This window comes from Euprymna scolopes, chromosome 3, assembly GCF_053919585.1.
Source record: "Euprymna scolopes isolate OS-2025 chromosome 3, ASM5391958v1, whole genome shotgun sequence".
Classification (NCBI taxonomy): domain Eukaryota; kingdom Metazoa; phylum Mollusca; class Cephalopoda; order Sepiida; family Sepiolidae; genus Euprymna; species Euprymna scolopes.
Window position 1 is genome coordinate 159,649,447 of NC_136484.1, and position 8,575 is coordinate 159,658,021.

An 8,575-nucleotide genomic window follows, 5' to 3' on the forward strand; every position below is an offset into this window, starting at 1 on the left:
TAAGATAATTTGAATGGTAAAGTGACTCAATCATAGTGAATGAATTTATTCATTATGCCAGGATATAGGAATTTATAATATAGTAGAAAGTAAACGGAAAATATTTTCTGCTGTAGAATAGAGATACCATAGCTATTGAAATACGTTGATGTAAATAGTTTATACTCTTTTCTTCAATAATCTAATCTATATGAGCATATGCAAATATTCACTGCATACGGCATAATCACGTTGACACACCGGTTCCCGTCAGATCACCGAAGTTAAGCAACGTTGAGCCTGGTCATTACTAAAATGGGTTACCAATTTGGGAAGTCCAGGTGCTGTATGTAGGAGGACGTCGCCAGCTCCCTCCAAAAAGTTGCAAAAACCTTACGCCGTCATCTCCCCTAACGGGGATATGCATGGGACTGTGGACCGCTTGTGAATTTCATACTCCCATTCGGAAAAAGCCGGTTAAATCCTGAATAGGGTTGGTGCCGACCGCACACAATGTTGGATAGTAATTAAAATCATCGCGAGAAAATATAGGAGCATAAAATTGAAAAGCTTTAATCAATATGAATATATTATGGAATGTATTAAACTAAGGGCTATTCAAAACGTAAAATCAATTAGATATTTTTTGCTAAATAGAAGAAATAACTTAACAAACGAATAAACAATATTACATTCAACCAAATAAAACGTTTAAGTATAATAAGTAAGTTGTAAATAAGTTTGAAAAATCGATTCGAGATTATTTTTTCTCATTTACTGTTTATGAACTTATTATAGAAAATAAAAAAAATTTCATCACATCATGACGGGCTCCTTGCCTAGACCAATGTGACTCTTCCTCTCCAGAGTTTCCTGTCTTCCATCATTTGGCTCAGATCTTCAGGTTCACAGTTGGCGTTGTGTGCTATTTGTTGGATGTACGTGGATCTAAGTCGTCTTCTGCTTGCACGTCCGTGTCGTGGAATCCATAGCAATACATCACTCACCAATTCATGCTGCTCCTCAGACAATGACCGGCAAATCGTAGGCGTCTTTCTCTGATGGTATTAGATATGGCAGGTAGATTATTATAAAGTTGCTGCTTCGTGGCATGATTTTGCTAAGATATATTTAATATTGTGTAGTCTGTCCTTGTTTACGGTGCTACAACTTGGACACTCACCAATAGATTGGAAAAAAAATCTACATCCAATAATCCATATTATAAAAATAATTACGCTCAACGTAAATGAAAAGAAAAGGAAACATTAAAAATCTAAACCTATAAGAATTAATGTAATAATTAATTTAAAGGATAACAAGTATATTTATTAAATAAATCAATTTTAACTAGTAAACTAAATATTCGTAACAGACAAAAAAGATAACATTATGTTGTTTCGAATCTAATTAAAACATTTTGATCGTATAAAATTATGTAACAGAAGAACAAATTAACAATTAATATAAATGAAAATAGAACGTTAAGGTGGTAAAAGCAATTTTAAAAAATGAAAGATAATGAATAAGATGCCATACTAAAAGTTAACAACAGTATAAATAAATTATATATAAATTAAAAAAAAACAATAATAATTAATTTAAACTAAGATAGGAAAATATATTCCCGCACATATATGCAAGCACATGCACAGTATATATATATATATATATATATATATATATATATATGTATATATATATATATATATATATATACATGCATATATATATATGGATATGTATATTTATATATATATATATATATAAATAATATATACATATATATATATATATATATATATATATATATATATACGATCTTGTTAACGTTTACGATTTCGAGTAAGTCGTCCTCACTGATCATCTTAAAATTCTAGAAAGTATTTCCATGGTACCTTCTCTTTGCAAGCTAAAAGAAAATGCCTTAATTTGATATCTATTTTATATTTCCCGCTTAATTTTCCTTTTTTATTTATTTGTTTTCTCGCACGCTTTCTTGTTGACAATTTTTAATATCTTAATTTTCCTCAATTAAGCTCTGTTAAGCTAGGGACAAAACCCGGTTGTCTAGCCTTTATTTTTATTTTTTTTTATTTTAATCATTATGTTTATTATTATATATTAGACATAATTAAATTTTGTATCCAAAAAAGTATTTTCATGTATATATATATATATATATATATATATATATATATATATATATATATATATATATATATATATATATAGCCAGTAGAGTTTAGTTTCCTAGAAGTAAATCCAATGAAACAACACGTGTCTACCAAAATAGTGCTCAATGAGTGAACAGAGCAGGTATATTAATTTTATTTATACAAACATTAATGGCTACATATGTGCATACATGTTTCTGTAATCACCCACGTCGGGGGATTACGTCTTCAGGCTAAGAACTACCTTCAAAAGTGACATTTCCACCAAATACATTTTTCTATTTCGTTTATCAAGTTAAAAATACAACCTGGGTGGGAGTCAAAAAAACAAAAACGGTAAAAGGATGAGTGAGGTCTATGAAGATGATAAACATCTTTTTTCTTTTCCCCCTCCCCCATCTAACTTAACTTTTGGCTTTTATGGCATAGGGTACTTGAGAGTTTCGTTTTCTTGTCTTAGAGTCTGTAAGTTAATAACCTTAGCTATGGTCAACCAAGTACTGCCCGGTGCCTTTTTAATCTACCTCCACCCACACATACACGCAACACACACATAACACATCCATACACAGACACTGTCAACACACACAGTATACACACATTAATCCATATATTCAAAAGCGAATCCATGCTAGACACTTTTTGTTTTATTTACTGAAACTAGACAATGATTCTGAAACTACGTAGAAGATAAAGTAAAAGTTACATTAAGGTAAATAAAAAAATATAAATAAATAAAAATAAAATACATAAATAAATAAATAAATAAATAAAAATAAATAAAAAATAAAAAATATATAAAAAATACAATAAAAAATAAAAAAATAAAAAAATAAGATAAATAAGAATAAAAATAAAATTAAATTAAAACAAATAAACCAACAAAATGTGAATAAATATAAACCCGAAAGTTATCTAAACCCCACATGTACCTATATGCGTGTATCAATACACTTATAAATGTCTAACATTTATCCACACCCGCGCATATATACACACACACACATTTCAGACATACAGAGACAAATAATAGTATTTTTCTTTACTTATGTAGCGTGGTAACATCCTCGTATATGCAATATTATGCTACCCGACTACAGACGGGTGTATATATATATATATATATATATATATATATATATATACATACATACACATATATACACAAACACACACATACATACATACATAAATACATACATATATATATATATATATACATATACACATACATACATATAAACACACACACAGCAGACATACATATACATATCCACACATACATACATATATAACATATATATAAACAACATTCGGACATCCATACATTTTTGTAATCTATATTGTTACAACAATTCTATACGAGGCAGCCTATTCTAATAGTTCAGAAATATACGTGTGTATACATATATCTACATACAATAGACACAGAGACACATCCACATACAAACATACACACAGATACATAGATACAGATATATATATATATATAAACATACAAACATACATGCATACGTAAAATACACTTATATATCCAAAGTCACACAAATATAGACATATATAAATATACATGCATACATGTACCGTGCCACCAAATGATACATCTAAAGTAGAAACAGACATGAATACACCTACTATATAAATTCACTTTTTCTATCAAATTCCACACGTCTAGTTATGTTTCATGGCCCCATCCGCTTGTTACACTTTCCTAAGTTGTAGGTTTTTACCGTAAAAATTGACACTACGTAAAAATTTATATTGAATTCAGCATGAAGTTCATAGGGTTATCCTCATATTTAACAAAGATTCTTTCGATGGTAAGGCAGGTATACATAAGATGTATCACGACACAATAATAATATATAATAACATATGACAGAAATCAGAGTATTTAGGTTATACAAACCTAGTATATAAGCTTATATATTGTAGTACTTACCTTCATCTTTGCTTATTCACTCTAATACCCTTATTCCTTTCTCTTCCATTCACCCTTCATTCCTTACTTTCTTTCATCTATTTATTTCTTCTATTTTTTTTTTTTTTTTTTTTTTATATTAATAAATTATTTTTCCTACCCGGGTATATAAAGATCATATATCCATACATGCACACACCCAAAAATATCCATATGCATACATTATTACGAGCTTCACTCAAAACGATCTATTACTCATTTAGTTCAAATATACCTTCATACAAGTACTTATTTCGGCTAGTAATACCATAACTGCTCGATGAAGTAGAATATTAAGTGACTTACGTAACCCATATGGGTATGATTATAGTTGCGACCTCACTTATCCTCTTTGTGGGGGGGTTATTTGATGGGGGTTAGTTGTACTTATAGCAGTTCCATTATCCTAATTTAGAGTTCCTTAAGTGCATGTATTCTGAAATGTTTGCAGGATATAGCAGTTTCTTGTTTAATATTCAATAATTTTTCTCGGTCTTTAAACCTAGTTATCTCAAGTTTTTCTGATAAGCATAATAGACATTGTGAGTTCAATGAGTGGCAAGTATTGGCCCTTCTAATAATATTCCATTCTATACTAGGTGTTTTATTTTCTCTAACTAATTTCCAGTAATATAACGATAAGGAAGTGTCCTTTTCATATGTTTGATTATTCATCGAGCGTGTATGTCCATAGAATCTATTTTTGAAAGTCATTTGGGTACTCCCTATGTAGAATCTTTCATCCCTTGGGTTCTCCACCGGGAATATCCTTGCTTGGTATACCACCGATGAGGTCAGACATTCATTTTTTATTGGGCATTCCTCAGGTTTTTTACAGTTACATTTATTCACCGCAGTGTTTGCACTAGTATTCTCCCCTTCTCTATTAGTCGTCTTTAAAATTCTTCCATTATGCTTTTTTATAATCCTTTCCAAATTATCACTACAGCTGTAACTTAATTTTAATGTATTTTTATTAAATATTTTATGTAATATATTATTTGGTGGGAAATGCTTATTAATAAGTTGTAAAAATTTTGCACCAAGTTTTGTTTTCAACATAATGTTAAAGGGGGGTGTGAACCAAATAATTTTCCTACCACGATTTCTAGATCCATTTGTGCTAGTGTTATTTACTTTATATTTTATCTCTATGTCCTTATATCCACTATTTTTAAGTGCTGTATTATAAATAGCTTTGCAATTATTGAAAGTTACTTCATTAGATGAATTGTTACTTATTCTACTTTCAATAGATAACGGTATATGTTTAATAATGGATGATGGATGGTTAGACTGCGGGTGTATATAAATAGGATTAGCGTTATCCTTCATATATGGTTTATAAGCATTTAAATCCAGATCTAAAGTAACGTCAAGGAAATCAACCTGTTTTAAGTTAGCATTAACTTCTACTTTTAGGCCAAAATTTTTCATGCCCCTATGGATTGCTCTTCTAATCTGATCACATTTAACACTTGTGGCATTCTTCACTATTATCAGCCCATCATCACGATATAGGCCCATGTCCCTTCTATCAATAATATTATCGTTCGTTAAATTATGAATGATATAAAGTCCAACGAGATCTGTTGCCTCTGCAGAGTCCAGCGATCCCATTGATACCCCGAAAAAGTTGTTTTGCCCATTTTTTGCCCATTGTTCCCCGTTATAGACAAGGACAGTTGTGCGGCATTTCATAATAATATCCAAATCCTCCTCGGAGACATTAGTATAGGTCTTGGCAAATTCAATTGCCTTTCCAAAGAGATCCTTTGTGATTGACGGGTAGTAATCCATAATGTCAAATTGCACAAAGGCGCAGTTTTTCTTGTTGGCAATGTTAAGAAACCATTTTACCGGATCCGCCGTATTTATCCATAGGTTCAGGTTGAACTGCCGTTTTAATTCTAGATTGATTTTCTCTAATATTCTTTTACTAATCTTTCCAATTTCCAAAAAAAACTCGACAATATTGTAAAGGAGATCAACAAGTCACAACATATCCTTGTTAAGGCTGATAAAACCAGAAACTTTTACAAATTAGACAGGGAGAAATATAATGACCTGGTCCAGAAGAATTTGAAAAAAGACTATCACAAGGTAAAAAATAACAACGTAATTCATTTGATAAATAAGGACAGTAAAAAAATCACGGATGAATTACAAATCAGCGATAGAGTAAATAAACTTAGAGAAAACGAAGCGTATATCCTTTTAAAGGATCATAAACCCAGCTTCAACACAAAACCAACAACAAGATTGATTAACCCAACCAGACCCGAAATTGGAATATTAGAGAAAATCAATCTAGAATTAAAACGGCAGTTCAACCTGAACCTATGGATAAATACGGCGGATCCGGTAAAATGGTTTCTTAACATTGCCAACAAGAAAAACTGCGCCTTTGTGCAATTTGACATTATGGATTACTACCCGTCAATCACAAAGGATCTCTTTGGAAAGGCAATTGAATTTGCCAAGACCTATACTAATGTCTCCGAGGAGGATTTGGATATTATTATGAAATGCCGCACAACTGTCCTTGTCTATAACGGGGAACAATGGGCAAAAAATGGGCAAAACAACTTTTTCGGGGTATCAATGGGATCGCTGGACTCTGCAGAGGCAACAGATCTCGTTGGACTTTATATCATTCATAATTTAACGAACGATAATATTATTGATAGAAGGGACATGGGCCTATATCGTGATGATGGGCTGATAATAGTGAAGAATGCTACAAGTGTTAAATGTGATCAGATTAGAAGAGCAATCCATAGGGACATGAAAAATTTTGGCCTAAAAGTAGAAGTTAATGCTAACTTAAAACAGGTTGATTTCCTTGACGTTACTTTAGATCTGGATTTAAATGCTTATAAACCATATATGAAGGATAACGCTAATCCTATTTATATACACCCGCAGTCTAACCATCCACCATCCATTATTAAACATATACCGTTATCTATTGAAAGTAGAATAAGTAACAATTCATCTAATGAAGTAACTTTCAATAATTGCAAAGCTATTTATAATACAGCACTTAAAAATAGTGGATATAAGGACATAGAGATAAAATATAAAGTAAATAACACTAGCACAAATGGATCTAGAAATCGTGGTAGGAAAATTATTTGGTTCACACCCCCCTTTAACATTATGTTGAAAACAAAACTTGGTGCAAAATTTTTACAACTTATTAATAAGCATTTCCCACCAAATAATATATTACATAAAATATTTAATAAAAATACATTAAAATTAAGTTACAGCTGTAGTGATAATTTGGAAAGGATTATAAAAAAGCATAATGGAAGAATTTTAAAGACGACTAATAGAGAAGGGGAGAATACTAGTGCAAACACTGCGGTGAATAAATGTAACTGTAAAAAACCTGAGGAATGCCCAATAAAAAATGAATGTCTGACCTCATCGGTTGTATACCAAGCAAGGATATTCCCGGTGGAGAACCCAAGGGATGAAAGATTCTACATAGGGAGTACCCAAATGACTTTCAAAAATAGATTCTATGGACATACACGCTCGATGAATAATCAAACATATGAAAAGGACACTTCCTTATCGTTATATTACTGGAAATTAGTTAGAGAAAATAAAACACCTAGTATAGAATGGAATATTATTAGAAGGGCCAATACTTGCCACTCATTGAACTCACCATGTCTATTATGCTTATCAGAAAAACTTGAGATAACTAGGTTTAAAGACCGAGAAAAATTATTGAATATTAAACAAGAAACTGCTATATCCTGCAAACATTTCAGAATACATGCACTTAAGGAACTCTAAATTAGGATAATGGAACTGCTATAAGTACAACTAACCCCCATCAAATAACCCCCCCACAAAGAGGATAAGTGAGGTCGCAACTATAATCATACCCATATGGGTTACGTAAGTCACTTAATATTCTACTTCATCGAGCAGTTATGGTATTACTAGCCGAAATAAGTACTTGTATGAAGGTATATTTGAACTAAATGAGTAATAGATCGTTTTGAGTGAAGCTCGTAATAATGTATGCATATGGATATTTTTGGGTGTGTGCATGTATGGATATATGATCTTTATATACCCGGGTAGGAAAAATAATTTATTAATATAAAAAAAAAAAAAAATAGAAGAAATAAATAGATGAAAGAAAGTAAGGAATGAAGGGTGAATGGAAGAGAAAGGAATAAGGGTATTAGAGTGAATAAGCAAAGATGAAGGTAAGTACTACAATATATAAGCTTATATACTAGGTTTGTATAACCTAAATACTCTGATTTCTGTCATATGTTATTATATATTATTATTGTGTCGTGATACATCTTATGTATACCTGCCTTACCATCGAAAGAATCTTTGTTAAATATTAGGATAACCCTATGAACTTCATGCTGAATTCAATATAAATTTTTACGTAGTGTCAATTTTTACGGTAAAAACCTAC

At 30.9% G+C, this 8,575-nt stretch overlaps 1 pseudogene; it reads left to right on the forward strand.

The window, feature by feature from the left end:
- The first annotated feature begins 213 nt into the window (after positions 1-213).
- Positions 214-332, forward strand: LOC145265679 (5S ribosomal RNA; annotated as a pseudogene).
- Positions 333-8,575: the final 8,243 nt, after the last annotated feature.